The sequence below is a fragment of the Pseudophryne corroboree genome, chromosome 6 (assembly GCF_028390025.1).
Source record: "Pseudophryne corroboree isolate aPseCor3 chromosome 6, aPseCor3.hap2, whole genome shotgun sequence".
Taxonomy (NCBI): domain Eukaryota; kingdom Metazoa; phylum Chordata; class Amphibia; order Anura; family Myobatrachidae; genus Pseudophryne; species Pseudophryne corroboree.
In genome coordinates, this window is record NC_086449.1 from 501,363,944 (window position 1) to 501,381,153 (window position 17,210).

The 17,210-nt window shown below is 43.6% G+C and overlaps 1 protein-coding gene across 4 annotated transcripts in view; it reads right to left on the reverse strand.

Moving 5' to 3' along the window:
- Positions 1-17,210, reverse strand: part of TAFA2 (TAFA chemokine like family member 2) — a 479,149-nt gene that overhangs the window by 192,993 nt on the left and 268,946 nt on the right. Inside the window, exon 1 of one of the 4 annotated variants that reach the window (XM_063927375.1) lies at positions 9,865-9,952. The exons of the other annotated variants lie outside the window; for them this stretch is intronic. The gene's annotated coding sequence lies outside the window, so the exon portion shown is untranslated. Of the gene's footprint in view, positions 1-9,864; positions 9,953-17,210 lie in introns of those variants that run through there. 4 annotated transcript variants of the gene reach the window in all.

The following is a 17,210-nucleotide window of genomic DNA, read 5'->3' on the forward strand; positions in this document are numbered from 1 at the left end:
TGACATATTGATGTCATTACCGATGCATGGCTTGCATTGCGTGAACGATAACACCCAAACAGACAATCAGATCAAAATTTAGATTGCACGTTCAATGTGTAGAATTTAATAAACTACAAAAATGGTCCTGTCACTTTTTATTGTGTCTGCTAGAGTGCTCCTCGGGTAACGCCAAGAACCATGGATTAATATTTAGTTACATTAAGTCGTCCAAATTTATATTTCATATTTACAACCATGAAAATCAGAAATTTCTGTGCAACGAACAGGTAGGACAGCTAGTGTGTGTGTGTGTGTGTGTGTGTGTGTGTGTGTGTGTGTGTGTGTGTGTTGTGTGCAATATATATATATATATATATATATATATAAAAAATGGGGGGATAGGGATAGTGGCGACAAATGCAGCTAAAAAAACAGTGTTTTTACGTGTTTTAAAAACGCCAAAAGATGTTATAAAATTATAAAAAAAAAAATTAATATATATGAGAGTAAAAACAGTTTCAAAAAAGGTTTTTAAAATACAAGAAAATTGTTTCTATGTAAAACCATACAAAAGTAATAAAAGGATAGGAGTTCAAACTTAACTTAAAAGCAGTGAGTGGTCAATCCTGTATTGACCACCCACTGCTTTTAAGTTAAGTTTGAATTCCTATCCTTTTATTACTTTTGTATGGTTTTACATAGAAACAATTTTCTTGTATTTTAAAAACCTTTTTTTGAAACTGTTTTTACTCTCATATATATTAAAAATTATTTTTATAATTTTATAACATCTTTTGGCGTTTTTAAAACACGTAAAAACACTGTTTTTTTTAGCCGCATTTGTCGCCACTATCCCTATCCCCCCATTTTCTATACTTTTTAACAATACTATACCAGTGTTACATTTTTAGGGTAGGGCTGACACCATTTTATAAGGTTACGTGGGCTTTTAGTGTTTTTATTGAAATTTTATAGTTCATTTACATAGATTTTACTGAGATTTTTCGCCTCACAAGTGGCGCTATACCATCTCTTTGCACATATATATATATATATATATATATATATATATATTTGATTTATTTTTTAGGGGGAGGGCCATCAAACTCAAACTTGCCTCCAGGCGACTAGGGTGAATTTATGCCTCTAGTGCTGACTCTAGTAGAGACAGACAGTGCTCTGCTGACTAAAGAGGAGGGCCCCAGACAGAGACTGCGAAAGGGTCTGCATACAGGGGGTAATTCCAAGTTGATCGCAGGAGGAATTTTGTTAGCAGTTGGGCAAAACCATGGGGGTCATTCCGAGTTGTTCGCTCGGTAAATTTTTTCGCATCGCAGCGATTTTCCGCTTAGTGCGCATGCGCAATGTCCGCACTGCGACTGCGCCAAGTAAATTTGCTATGCAGTTAGGAATTTTACTCACGGTTTTTTCTTCGTTCTGGTGATCGTAATGTGATTGACAGGAAGTGGGTGTTTCTGGGCGGAAACTGGCCGTTTTATGGGTGTGCGCGAAAAAACGCTACCGTTTCTGGGGAAAACGCGGGAGTGGCTGGAGAAACGGAGGAGTGTCTGGGCGAACGCTGGGTGTGTTTGTGACGTCAAACCAGGAACGACAAGCACTGAACTGATCGCAGATGCCGAGTAAGTTTGAAGCTACTCAGAAACTGCTAAGAGGTGTGTAATCGCAATTTTGAGAATCTTTCGTTCGCAATTTTAAGAAGCTAAGATTCACTCCCAGTAGGCGGCGGCTTAGCGTGTGTAAAGCTGCTAAAAGCAGCTTGCGAGCGAACAACTCGGAATGACCCCCATGTGCACTGCAGGAGAGGCAGATATAACATGTGCAGGGAGAGTTAGATTTGGGTGTGGTGTGTTCAATCTGCAATCTAAATTGCAGTGTAAAAATAAAGCAGCCAGTATTTACCCTGCACAGAAACAAAATAACCCACCCAAATCTAACTCTCTCTGCACATGTTATATCTGCCTCCCCTGCAGTGCACATGGTTTTGCCCAACTGCTAACAAACTTGCTGCTGCAATCAACTCAGAATTACCCCCCCTTCCCCAGTCCATTACTCTCTTAATGAGCCCTGGCATCAATGCTACTACCTTTGCGCAATTTCTATCAACTTAAACTACCAGTGCAGCATCAGCTCCCTCAACTCCCTCTACTAGCCAGTTACTACTAGTACTGTATGTCTATAAGTTCTGCTGCAGAGCAATTTTTGCAAGCATTCCAGGCTTAAGCTTTCTCTCATGGCTCAGTTGGTTTTGCAACCTCTCATACACTAGATGCTGGTGCTAGTCAGTCTGCTCTGTCTCTTCATCTACTCTGCCTACTTTGACGGTTTTGGCCACCAATCCTGTGCTTACATCTTAATCAGACAACACCAGGGATGAAACGCTGAGTGCTGTGGACATGGATGATGGGACATCATTTGTTGTCTGTGATTGTGATCCACAAAGGATGTCAGATAGGTCTCTAGTACTAGAGATGTGCGGCGGACACTTTTAGGATTTTGTGTTTTGGTTTTGTATCTAGATCTCCGCTCGTGCTTTGGATCTGAATTGGTTTTGCCAAAACCACCCTTTCAAGTTTTGATGTTGAATCTGGATGTTTTTGGAAAAAAACATAAAAACAGCTAAAATTACAAAATTTGGGGGTAATTTTGATACTACCTATTAACTTTAATAACATTCCTTTCCACTAATTTCCAGTCTATTCTGAAAACCTCACACCTCACAATATTGGCCCTCATTCCGAGTTGTTCGCTCGGTATTTTTCATCGCATCGCAGTGAAAATCCGCTTAGTACGCATGCGCAATGTTCGCACTGCGACTGCGCCAAGTAACTTTACTATGAAGAAAGTATTTTTACTCATGGCTTTTTCTTCGCTCCGGCGATCGTAATGTGATTGACAGGAAATGGGTGTTACTGGGCGGAAACACGGCGTTTCAGGGGCGTGTGGCTGAAAACGCTACCGTTTCCGGAAAAAACGCAGGAGTGGCCGGAGAAACGGTGGGAGTGCCTGGGCGAACGCTGGGTGTGTTTGTGACGTCAACCAGGAACGACAAGCACTGAACTGATCGCACAGGCAGAGTAAGTCTGGAGCTACTCTGAAACTGCTAAGTAGTTAGTAATCGCAATATTGCGAATACATCGGTCGCAATTTTAAGAAGCTAAGATTCACTCCCAGTAGGCGGCGGCTTAGCGTGTGTAACTCTGCTAAATTCGCCTTGCGACCGATCAACTCGGAATGAGGGCCATTGTTTTTAGGCCAAAAGTTTGCACCGAGGTAGCTGGATGACTAAGCTAAGCGACACAAGTGGGCCGCACAAACACCTGGCCCATCTAGGAGTGGCACTGCAGGGGCAAACAGGATGGCAGTTTTAAAAGTTCCACCCACCCTTATGTTGTTTAAACAGGACATGCACAGTTTAATAAACCCATCATTTCAGCGACGGGTGGTCCCCCTGGAAAAAGCTCGCCAAGTTCTAAGAATCATAGCTAGCTACAAACCTACCACCTCCTTCTTTGATGACTTTTCACATTATGAGAAGAGGCAAGAGGAAGAGGACAGTGTCAAGAAGGTGATTAAAAATTATAGATGCACACGCAATCACGAACAACACACAGGCTTTCACCTCCACTCCTATATTGCTGTGGAACGGAAAGGACTTAAACCAAGCAAATATATAATTACCACATTACTGGACAAACTAAAAAACTAGGGGCCAAAGCCTCCAAATTTGTTCCCCCTTCTCCATTTTCAGGGATTAAGATAATATTCTAAAAGGTTTTTTACGTGCTCAATCCTGCGCTATTCTGCTTAACCATGGGGGTCATTCCGAGTTGTTCGCTCTGTAAAAATCTTCGCATCGCAGCGATTTTCCGCTTGATGCACATGCGCAATGTCCGCACTGCGACTGCGCCAAGTAAATTTGCTATGCAGTTAGGATTTTTACTCACGGCTTTTTCTTCGTTTTGGCGATCGTAATGTGATTGACAGGAAATGGGTGTTACTGGGCGGAAACAGGCCGTTTTATGGGCGTGTGGGGAAAAACGCTACCGTTTCCGGAAAAAACGCAAGAGTGGCCGGAGAAACGGGGGAGTATCTGGGCGAACGCTGGGTGTGTTTGTGACGTCAAACCAGGAACGACAAGCACTGAAATGATCGCAGATGCCGAGTAAGTCTGGAGCTACTCAGAAACTGCTACGAGGTGTGTAATCGCAATATTGCGAATACATCGTTCGCAATTTTAAGATGCTAAGATTCACTCCCAGTAGGCGGCGGCTTAGCATGAGCAAATCTGCTAAAATCCGCTTGCGAGCGAACAACTCGGAATGACCCCCCGTGTACAAACATATACCAAGGCTGTGCATAAGAAAAAACAAAATAATCATGCAAAAAGGGTGTATACATGCAAAGCACCACCTCCAAATATAATGTAAATTACTGAGCTTTTATAAATGATGAGTGGATCACAAGCTTCTGTGAGTAGCTTCTTAGTACATATCGAAGGTAGTACCATCCAAGGATTTCTGAAATCAAAATAATCGTGCTTCCCTCATAAGGTGTTAACCATTGCAGGGGGAGTCAGCACAGAGAATGAACGATAGTGCAGTATTTTGTATAAAATGGGGAATGTTTTAATACAAATTGCACTTACAACAGATAAAAATAAAAATCACATGTAAACATCCTTTCATGGCAGCGACACTGGAACACTACAAGCATATCACCAAAGTCCTGCTGATGTAGTTCAGGAAGGGATTAGCGGCCACAGTTCCAGAACCTGTAGGTGCTTCTCCAGAGTGGCGATGCAGGGTGAGTAAGTGTCCAACCAGCAGGAGTTGTAGAGACCACACTTAACGCGTTTCGGACCTCGCTGGGTCCTTCATCAGAAGTGTGGTTACAGTCCCAGAGTAGATCTTTTAAAGGTTTACTAATTGCTAAAAGTGTCAGCAGCGGTGCGGGATCTTCATTTCCTGTTTCCCGACCGGAAGTGATGTCATCTAATTATCGGCGCTGCGTTCCACGGCTATCCATTAGGTGTATTCGCCGGAGGCAGGAAGTACTAGTCTCCATGCGTCAGCGCTGCGTTCCACTGCGGTTCATAGAGTCCCCACAGTCACTGCGGAGTAAGTTAAATCAAGTCCAATCCTTTAAAGCGCTACCCGTATAGATAGCAAATGTTGGTAACAGATTGTGTCCATAACAATACTCTGTTAATCTGTTAATCTGTTAAACAATAATCTGTTACCAACATTTGCTATCTATACGGGTAGCACTTTAAAGGATTGGACTTGATTGAACTTACTCCGCAGTGACTGTGGGGACTCTATGAACCGCAGTGGAACGCAGCGCTGACGCATGGAGACTAGTACTTCCTGCCTCCGGCGAATACATCTAATGGATAGCCGTGGAACGCAGTGCCGATAATTAGATGACATCACTTCCGGTCGGGAAACAGGAAATGAAGATCCCACACCACTGCTGACACTTTTAGCAATTAGTAAACCTTTAAAAGAGCTACTCTGGGACTGTAACCACACTTCTGATGAAGGACCCAGCGAGGTCCGAAACGCGTTAAGTGTGGTCTCTACAACTCCTGCTGGTCGGACACTTACTCACCCTGCATCGCCAATCTGGAGAAGCACCTACAGGTTCCGGAACTGTGGCCGCTAATCCCTTCCTGAACTACATCAGCAGGACTTTGGTGATATGCTTGTAGTGTTCCAGTGTCGCTGCCATGAAAGGATGTTTACATGTGATTTTTATTTTTATCTGTTGTAAGTGCAATTTGTATTAAAACATTCCCCATTTTATACAAAATACTGCACTATCATTCATTCTCTGTGCTGACTCCCCCTGCAATGGTTAACACCTTATGAGGGAAGCACGATTATTTTGATTTCAGAAATCCTTGGATGGTACTACCTTCGATATGTACTAAGAAGCTACTCACAGAAGCTTGTGATCCACTCAGGGCCATCTTTTTGTATGGGCTCAATGGGCTCTTTCCCAAGGGCCCCAGGAGTATAAGGGCCCTAGACTGATAGCTGAGGGTCCACTCTTGCCAGGGGTACCAGATTTTTGAAAATCGGCCCTGGGGAACTGGACATATCCAGCTTGAAATCAGTGGCCCCCATCCAAGCTTGTTAATTGCTCTTCCTAGCCAGATATGTCGGGTTCTGTCTGACTTAGAGTTTTTCTGAGTGTACACTCCAAAAGTTGTGACTCTCCCCTTTTGGTGAACACTGGCAGCTTGTCTCTACTATGCCCAGAACCAGAGATATCAGCCTTTCAGCAGCTGGTCCCTGCTCCAGCTCCACACGCCTAATATGCAGTTTTAGATTTTCGTTGGTGGATTGCTCTGGCTCCTGAACTCTGATCCCCAAGTCCCCAGCACCTTCTGAAAGGTGGGACTAGATTTTTATCGCATCCAAAGCTAAGAAATCTATTTTCAGGAACTTGAGATATCTGCAGTCAAGCAAGCTGCCCTCCCACTGGAAAATTATAAATATTAAGCCCACACCACTATCCACCCCTCCCCTACTTATTAAACACCCCCTACCACCCTGGAAGTCATGTACCAGGGCTTCTTCATTCAGTCCAATGCCCCCTTTTACAGTTTAGTGTTCTCCCTCCCACCTCTTTCTGCAGATTAGTCCCAGCTGTACAGTAAAGGAGTAATTAGCAGAAATTACTGCTCCAGGTCCTACATGCTGAGCGGAAGATAGAACACCCCCTACCGCCCGCGGGACATCAAAGCTGCCGCTGATAGCACCCACCCACCCCTACTGCTGGAGGATGGGTAGGGGGCCCAGTGCATTGCTGTGCCCAGGGGCCTACACTGCTGTTAAGACGGCCCTGGATCCACTCATCATTTATAAAAGCTCAGTAAATTACATTATATTTGGAGGTGGTGCTTTGCATGTATACACCCTTTTTGCATGATTATTTTGTTTTTTCTTATGCACAGCCTTGGTATATGTTTGTACATGGTTAAGCAGAATAGCGCAGGATTGAGCACGTAAAAAACCTTTTAGAATATTATTCAGTTTTCTTGAGTGTTGGATGAACACTCTATTTTACGTGTAATTCTGCTGCATGATTTTGTTTTTAATTGCGCACATTTGTTACACCTAAATATATTTTTCATTAGGGATTAAGATAATCTCAGATTTAATGCTGGAATGAAAATAAGATGGTGTATACCACAGGATCAAGATTGGATATTTTCTGCTCCACGGAGTCTGGAGACTCCGTAGAGGGGAAAATTTTGTGAAAATCTCTTGGGTTTATTTTTTCCCACTTTTTATTTACATATTTTGTGGCAGATGCCTTATTTTTGTTTTTCACAGCTCCCAGTTACACACATGTGAGCTTACCTGTGTGTCTTGTTTATTTTTTTCATATTTAATTTTTAAATAAAGCAGCCCCTTAGATGTTTTAGCAACCCCTCCTGAGCCCCCACAGCAGCCCCGGATGGGGCAAGTTGAGATCGGGTGGGTTCGGTACAGTACTAAGCAGGACTGTGCAGTGAATTTTTTTGTTATTGAGCCTCTGCCCTATAGTAGCTTACCACTCTACAGTCAAAAATCATTTCATACTATAAGAAGGATTGTGGGAGGAAGCAATGGTAACGTCTGTGCACACAGCATGACACAGCCTGGCAAGCCAGACATCTTCCTGGCTGTAAGCCACCATGACACTCCATACTGGGCGGGTGGTCTTCAGTATGCCGAATGTCGGGATCCCGGCGCACAGTATACCGGTGCCGGAATCTCGACACCCGGCATAACGACAGCTATTTTCCCTCGTGGGGGTCCACAACCCCCCTGGAGGTAGAATAAATAGCGTGGCGCGCGTGGCGAGTGCAGCGAGCCCGCAAGGGGCTCCTTTGCGCTCGCCACACTGTCGGTACGCCGGCGGTCAGGCTCCCGGCGCCGGTATGCTGGCCGCTGGGAGCCCGGCCGCCGACATACCATACTACACCCTACTGGGCCTTATTCAGTAACTATTTGTGCCTCACAGGAGCTCCTGGCCCATCTAGTGCTGTAGTGCAATGGAAAGCTGATGCAATGCAAGATCACTGAAACTCTGTTCTTCTAACACCGCAAGGTCTTGCGATAACTCTACACAGTCCTTAGGAAAAGAAGATCCCTGTACAACAAATGCGCATCTTCTAAATAAATTATCCCGAAATGTGGAATATCAATAATAAATCAAAATTAAGGTTGACTAACTGGAGCCATTCATTTGAGTGAGTCCCTAACATGAAATAATTGAGAAAAACCTCTCTCTTATGCTCTGGCAGAAAATCTCTCTTTTACCTCTCTGGCAGTTGCGCTGGATTATGATTGTCTCTTCTGAGTCACACTGACTTTGGCCACAAATGTGTTCTCTCCCCACTTTATTAAAGAACATTTGTTTCATATCTGCTCTAGGCTTTCATTTAAACCTAGGATCAAGTACAGCAGCACCCCTGGAATTATACGGCAGCACCCCTGGACTTATACAGCATATACAGCACCCCTAAAGAATTACAACAGACAGGCAACATAACCCCTTGACTTAAACGGCAACATCACTGCCCAGACTGATAGGGCAGAGAGGCAGCACCCCTGGAATGATGTGGCAGAAAAAGAAAAGACGTGCTAGATGGAATTGTCCTTGGGCCCTCCAACCCACCCTTATGTTGTATAAACAGGACATGCACACTTTAACAAACCAATCATTTTAGCGACAAGTGGCTGAAATGATTGGTTGGAATGATTGGCTGTGGCTGAAATGATTGGTTTGTTTGGGCCCCCACCAAAAAAGAAGCAATTAATCTCTCCTTGCACAAACTGGCTCTACAGAGGCAAGATGTCATCCTCATCCTCAGATTCCCCCCTTCAGTGTTTACATCCTCATCGAGAAATAATATTCAAACAAACCACATCATTTAGGTGTCAGTGGACTGCTTACGCTATTACCCAAAGTTTCTGAACTTGACAATGACTTATTGTTATGCTTACTTTCCCAAAGTTAGTCAGGAATCCAAGGAACAAAAGGTTGCTGGTAATTCAGGGTGTTTATTGTGAAGGATTACTAGAAACCAGTATATTTGCAAATTGAGGCAATGCAAGTAAATAGTCCATGTACAGTACAGTATATGCAGCTATGGCAGAAAACTTAACACAAGATATTTACAGCATACTTACTGACTTTGTGGCTGCTCTCTCTGGGAGATAGCAGCCAGGTCGGCTCAGCAGGGGTCGGGGCAGTAATGTGACAAGCAGAGGGGGGTGGTCCAGAGGCAGAATGGGGGCGGGGCAGAGGTGGGGTGAGGCGTGGTTGATGCATTGTGTTATTTAAGCCACACACCCACTGTGTAATGCCACTATTACCGGCATTATACTGCGGGGGCTTGGCTATGATGACGTGATTCAACAAGAATCACATCATCGACTGACCAGACCACCCACTTTACTCACTAAGTGGGCGGCCGGGCAGGGGGGACCCCAGAAATCTGGAGACTTACCTGCTCTTCCGGGGTTCCAGGAGGGGCACCCGATTTTTCGGAGCCTCCTGGCCATTCCGGGAGAGTAGGCAAGTATGATTTACAGACTGAGATAATGCAGGTAACTGGATTGTCCAGAGAAATACAGCAATGACAAGACTAAAACACAGGATACTTGCAGACTGGAGGAAATGCTGGTAAATGGATTGTCTAGGTAAATACAGAAATTACAAGACTTGAAGAAAGGATACTTGCAGACCTAGGAAATGCTGATAAATGGATTGTCCAGGTATATGCATATATAGTAGAAACCAGAAAGCAGAGTAAATGCAGATTATGGAAACGCAAGTATTTTAGGAACAGTGGCAGCAGACCTTACGGGATGTAAACAGACAGGCCAGGAATCCAAGAACTATTGTGGCTCAGCTTTGCAAGGTATTGGCAGACTGGTATAATGGGAACAGCTCCAGGTTCAGCAACCTCCTTACATAAGACCAGGAAATGTAATGACCAGCAAAGGTTATTGGCATCAATCAGACTTTAAAAGCCAGATGACAGGTGTCCAGACTTTGCTGATTAAGTGATCACTCACCAGGCACCTGATCTGAAAGAATGTCCAGAGAGTAGCACCTCTGGCAGAGAGCAGAACTGCAATCCAGAAATGTCTGATGAGCCCTGGTGGTGAGACAACAAACAAACAGAACAGACATAACACATGATGAATGCGCTGCAGGTGACATATAAGAGAGGATGTTCCTAGGTGGTTAACATCCTTACCCCTGCTTATTATGGATTGACCATGGCAACAGATACAGTAGCTTGACACCTGTTGTCTGTATTTGTGGATAAATAATTCCACACCAAAGAGGTGGCTTTTTTTGGTATTTTGCCCAGGCATGACAATGGGCTTTTTCATCCCATGGACAACTGTCTCCACTGATGCTTATCAAACAAACCACATCACTATCAGAATCCTCATCGTCAATATCCTCCTCAGCGCCAGCTACACCAATATCCTCTTCATCCTGGTGTATTTCTACAGTGACATCCTCAATATCAGCAACTGGACTGGCGGTGGTCCTCCCAGCACTTGCAAAGGGCATGCAAATGGTGGTAGGAGCCTCCTCTTCCCATACAGTGTTGTGAAGGTCAGGCCTAGACATCGCAACCGTGGACAGTGCCAGCACCCCTGTATTTTCACAGCACCTCTGTAATTTTACAGCATACAAGACAGGGCCAGTGTACATTTATTTTCACTGCACCACTGTATTTTACAGCATACAAGGCCAGTGTACTTTTATTTTAACAGCAGCACCCCTGTATTTTTACAGCCTACAGGACCAGTGTACTTTTATTTTAACAGCAGCACCCCTGTATGTTTACAGCATACAAGACAAGGCCAGTGTACTTTTATTTTCACTGCACCCCAGAATTTTTACAGCATACAAGACAGGGCCAGTGTACTTTTATTTTAACAACATCACCACAGACTTTTTACAGCATACAAGACAGGGCCAGTGTACATTTATTTTCACAGCAACCCAGAATTTTTACAGCCAGCACCCCTGTATTTTCACAGCATACAGGTGGACAGTGCCCCTGCCCCCTGTACAACACAGTGACAGCCAGGACAGCAACACCCATGTACAGCTGCAGCACCCCTAACAGCTCATGAAACACCAGTGACAGCCAGGACAGCACCCCTAACAGCACAATGACACCACAGTGACAGGAACAGCACCCCTACAGAGCACACACTGACCCCACCCGATGCCACCACCCACAGAGATAGTCTACTAGATTCAATGAATTCAAGGTCTTTGTTTTCTTACTCCCCTCTTCTATCCAAATAAGATAGCTATAGCAAGGAGCATGGGCAGGCTGAAAAGTGGACCAGCTTTGAGGCAAATAGACATTAATGCATCATTCTAGGTGGTCAAGGCAAATGCTGAAGTGGTTGTTAGCACATCCCTAGGGTTTGTGCACTGGGACAATCCTGCTGTATTACGTGGCTTGAGGGCAACTTGCAGGGGCATCTCTAGAGAGTAGGGGACCCATGTGCAGACTCCGTGTGTGGGCCCCCTCCTCTCCCATAGCCGTCGCGCCACTGCTATCACTCTGAGCGCTGTAGACTCTGGCACAGTGCCAGAGTCTACAGCGCATGTGCAGGACTCTGAAAAATGGCCACTGCACCATTTTTTCGGAGTCCTGCGCATGCACTGTAGACACTGGCACTGTGCCAGAGTCTCTAGTGGTCAGTGCGCTAGAAGCGGCGCGACGGCTACAGGAGAGGAGGGGGCCCACACACAGTCAGCGATGGACTCCGGAAAGGTAAGTATAGGAGAAATGGGTGGTGTGTGTGTGGAGTGGGGCCCCCCGGGACTCAGGGGCCCGTGTGCACCGTGCACACTGCACCTATTATAGAAACGCCAATGGCAACTTGTAATAAGATTCATAAAGAAACTTAAATAGATGTGTTTGCTCTTACAGAGCAAGCAACAAAGGATTGTAGGGCTGTCAAGGGTAGAGTTGATTTGGAGGCTTTTAAGCCTTAAGGGAATTTGCTAGTGGGACTGTATAGGATTTTTCTGTTTGGCTTGCCTATGACAAAGAATTTTGTTGTAAGGAAGATGGTAGTCCAGTAATTGACTTTGGGTTCAAGGATGTGGAGGTTACACAGTCTTCATGTTCTGCACCTGATGTCCCTGTTGGGAGTAAGGTATCGGGCCCAATTAAGGGTGAATGCACAGCAGACTCCTAGTGGTAGACTATTTGCATTTAATAATGCCTCCTGCACACAGGGCCAGTTGTGTCATTTTCAACACTTCTTTCTGCAATGTAGTGGAGCCCACCTGTATCCAACTGCTAAAGACTTGTGGCCCAGCAGCAATCTGGTAAACTTTCCTTTTGTTCAGTTTGCCATAATGTTCAATGAGTGGACTAGTACTCAAATGAACAGGATGCTGCATTTGTGTACTATGGTTTTGGTTTTGTGTTCGTTTGCCAATTAGTTGTTTTATGGGCAAAGGTTTCCCTAAGAATTTGTAGTCTGCATTTCAATTGCTTGACATAGTCAAAGATAAAGTTGTGAAAAAAACTGCATTTCAGTCATATGGCATGGACTTTTGCCAAACTCATGACTGAGAATCTTGGGCTTTTTTAGATTGATACTGTACCTGCACTGGATCTTCTCACATTTCTCAGTATAAGGTTAACAAGTTGGGTGCTGCCATAGTGGAGTGTACAGCTGTGCATAAGAATACTCTCTGCTGGCACCAATCAATGTTGGGCTTTTAGGGTTATACCCATGGGCAGAGCCTTTTGTTGAAGTCAGAAAGGGCCATGGCTGGGGTGTCTAAGGCTCGCCATTTGATTGAATTGTCAAGAAAGATTAAACCTGACATGTTTGTTTGGATATTGTTTCTCTTGGAGTTTAATGGAGTTTTGGATCACCCCAGTTGCTGACAATTTTCAACTGCAGTTGTTCATAAATGTAGCAGAGTATACAGGGTTTGTCTGTTACCTCAGTGGTTCCTGGTGCATAGCTTCTTGGCTATAAGAATGGGCATTGTCAGTTCTGACAAAAGATCTACTCTTTTGTCAAACTCTTTTGTCAAACTACTCAAACTCTTTCCAATAATGGACAGTTCACCGGCACACCGCTGAGTATCTGATTTGGTTCTTTGCTTTGTTTGTTTAGCTTAGTATGATGGCAGCATGGCAGTTCTGTGGTCATAACCCTTCTGTGGTAGAAAGAATCCTCATTAGTTTTGTTGGTTTGGAAAGGTAATGCTGTCATTTTGCGACTGGAAAGAACAGCAGGTCACTAGTTCAGGTACAATTATTTAATTTTGGTGTGCTCCCTTTGTTGACTGAAGGGAACTGTACCACTCTAATGGGTGGTACACCCAACTAGTTGAGCAGTCAAGTTAGACGGTTAATTGGATACCCTTAGTGGTATATTTGTGTTTGTGCCCCTTGGGCAGTATCCTTCTGCATGTTGTTGATTGTAATTGTGCATGGTAGATTGTGCTAATTTTTGGATTATAGAGGAAAAGCATTTATACACACACACACACACACACACACACACATATAAACATTATTTTGATATACATGATTACCTATATATTGTAGCCTTGCAAGCAGGGCCATCCTACCTCTATGACTGTTTGTTATTACCCAGTTTTGTCATGTCATTGTTATTTCCAATTGTAAAGTGCAACGGAATTTGCTGCGCTATATAAGAAACTGTTAATAAATAAATAAATAATGATTATACTTGATATGGAACACAACATAGGATTAAATCATTTATTACTGCCTTAAAATCAACTATAGTATGTGTTTTGTGCAGTACACAGTATGTTAGTGATGTGCAATCAAGCATGAAATGGATATTTTATAATAGGTATGTACTGTAGTACAATGTACATATTAGGCTGAGTATAGATATTAAAATTGCTACCTTGCATTTGTCATAAAATGCATGACACAGTTAGTTTATTTTTTTCAATGCCTTTTCCAGTGTATACATGTTCAGACTTTGGCGTTCTATTACACTGGGGAACAAAAAAATGTATTTTTTGTTGCCAAGGATTTAAGATCGGTTTACAAATTTTCTCAAAAGGAACTAAACAATTTAATTTGTGATTTGAATTTATCGAAAAAAGGAGCTGAGCTTTTAGCCTCCAGACTTCTCAAAATAATGAGCAAGCTATACTGCCGTTCTTTAGCCAAGATAACAATATTGGCCCTCATTCCGAGTTGATCGCTCGCAAGGCGAATTTAGCAGAGTTGCTCACGCTAAGCCTACGCCTACTGGGAGTGTATCTTAGCTTCTTAAAATTGCGACCGATGTATTCGCAATATTGCGATTACAAACTACTTAGCAGTTTCAGAGTAGCTTCAGACTTACTCGGTATCTGCGATCAGTTCAGTGCTTGTCGTTCCTGGTTTGACGTCATAAACACACCCAGCGTTCGCCCAGACATTCCCCCGTTTCTCCGGCCACTCCTGCGTTTTTTCCGGAAACGGTAGCGTTTTTATCCACACGCCCCTAAAACGCCGTGTTTCCGCCCAGTAACACCCATTTCCTGTCAATCACACTACGATCGCCGGAGCGAAGAAAAAGCCGTGAGTAAAAATACTATCTTCATGGTAAAATTACTTGGCGCAGTCGCAGTGCGATTATTGCGCATGCGTACTAAGCGGAATTTCACTGCGATGCGATGAAAATTACAGAGCGAACAACTCGGAATGAGGGCCATTGTGTATTGCAACAATATTACTGAACTTCTACAGATGATGGGCTTACCAAAATATCGAGCAGAAGACTGGCGGCTCTTCTTGGATAGTTCTAAAAGGAGCTTAAAATGCTTAAAATGCTTATTATTGCACAATGGGAATAAAGTTGTGTCGATTCTTATTGTTCATTCAACAAAACTTAAAGAACAGTATGAAAATATCAAGTTAGTCTTAGAAAAAATAGCTTATTCTCAGCATCAGTGGTCTGTGTCAATTTAAAAATGGTAAAATTTCTTCTTGGGCAGTAAAGTGGATATACTAAGTATCCTTGTCACATATGCTTATGGGATAGTCGTGCAAAACAAAAGCACTGGCAGGAAACCATATGGCCTTCAAGAGAAGCTATAGCTATAGTAGAAACTAACATCATTCATGAACCCTTAATCGACAGGAAAAAAAAATCATACTGTCGCCTCATATCAAACCGGAGTTAATAAAACAATTTGTAAAAGCATTGGACAAGTCAGGTGATTGTTTCACGTATATTTGTCGAACATTTCCATCTCTTAGTATTGAAAAATTAAAGGCAGGAGTTTTTGACGGTCCAAGATATGGAAGCTGGTGAAGGATCCATATTTTACAACATCTATGACTGAAATCGAATCTGAAACATGGCTGAGTTATGTGTCTTTTTAGTAGAGATGAGCGGGTTCGGTTTCTCTGAATCCGAACCCGCCAGAACTTCATGTTTTTTTTCACGGGTCCGAGCGACTCGGATCTTCCCGCCTTGCTCGGTTAACCCGAGCGCGCCCGAACGTCATCATGACGCTGTCGGATTCTCGCGAGGCTCGGATTCTATCGCGAGACTCGGATTCTATATAAGGAGCCGCGCGTCGCCGCCATTTTCACACGTGCATTGAGATTGATAGGGAGAGGACGTGGCTGGCGTCCTCTCCATTTAGATTATAAGAGACTGAGAGAGATTTACTGGAGCTGACTAGGAGGAGTACTGTTACTGTAGAAGTGTAGAGACTGAGTGGAGAGAGTTTACTAGTGAGGACAGTGCAGTTTACTTTATAATCCGTTCTCTGCCTGAAAAAAGCGATACACAGCACACAGTGACTCAGTCACATACCATATCTGTGTGCACTGCTCAGGCTCAGGCCAGTGTGCTGCATCATCTATTATCTATATATAATATTATATATATCTGTCTGACTGCTCAGCTCACACAGCTTATAATTGTGGGGGAGACTGGGGAGCACTACTGCAGTGCCAGTTATAGGTTATAGCAGGAGCCAGGAGTACATAATATATTATATAGTGAGTGACCACCAGACACACAGTGCAGTTTATTTAATATATCCGTTCTCTGCCTGAAAAAAGCGATACACACAGTGACTCAGTCAGTCACATACCATATCTGTGTGCACTGCTCAGGCTCAGGCCAGTGTGCTGCATCATCTATATATATTATATATCTGTCTGACTGCTCAGCTCACACAGCTTATAATTGTGGGGGAGACTGGGGAGCACTACTGCAGTGCCAGTTATAGGTTATAGCAGGAGCCAGGAGTACATAATATTATATTAAAATTAAACAGTGCACACTTTTGCTGCAGGAGTGCCACTGCCAGTGTGACTAGTGACCAGTGACCTGACCACCAGTATATATAATATTAGTAGTATACTATCTCTTTATCAACCAGTCTATATTAGCAGCAGACACAGTACAGTGCGGTAGTTCACGGCTGTGGCTACCTCTGTGTCGGCACTCGGCAGCCCGTCCATAATTGTATATACCACCTAACCGTGGTTTTTTTTTCTTTCTTTATAGTCATACTAGTTACGAGTATACTATCTCTTTATCAACCAGTCTATATTAGCAGCAGACACAGTACAGTGCGGTAGTTCATGGCTGTGGCTACCTCTGTGTCGGCACTCGGCAGCCCGTCCATAATTGTATATACCACCTAACCGTGGTTTTTTTTTCTTTCTTTATACATACATACTAGTTACGAGTATACTATCTCTTTATCAACCAGTCTATATTAGCAGCAGACACAGTACAGTGCGGTAGTTCACGGCTGTGGCTACCTCTGTGTCGGCACTCGGCAGCCCGTCCATAATTGTATATACCACCTAACCGTGGTTTTTTTTTTCTTTCTTTATACATACATACTAGTTACGAGTATACTATCTCTTTATCAACCAGTCTATATTAGCAGCAGACACAGTACAGTGCGGTAGTTCACGGCTGTGGCTACCTCTGTGTCGGCACTCGGCAGCCCGTCCATAATTGTATATACCACCTAACCGTGGTTTTTTTTTTCTTTCTTTATACATACATACTAGTTACGAGTATACTATCTCTTTATCAACCAGTCTATATATTAGCAGCAGACACAGTACAGTGCGGTAGTTCACGGCTGTGGCTACCTCTGTGTCGGCACTCGGCAGCCCGTCCATAATT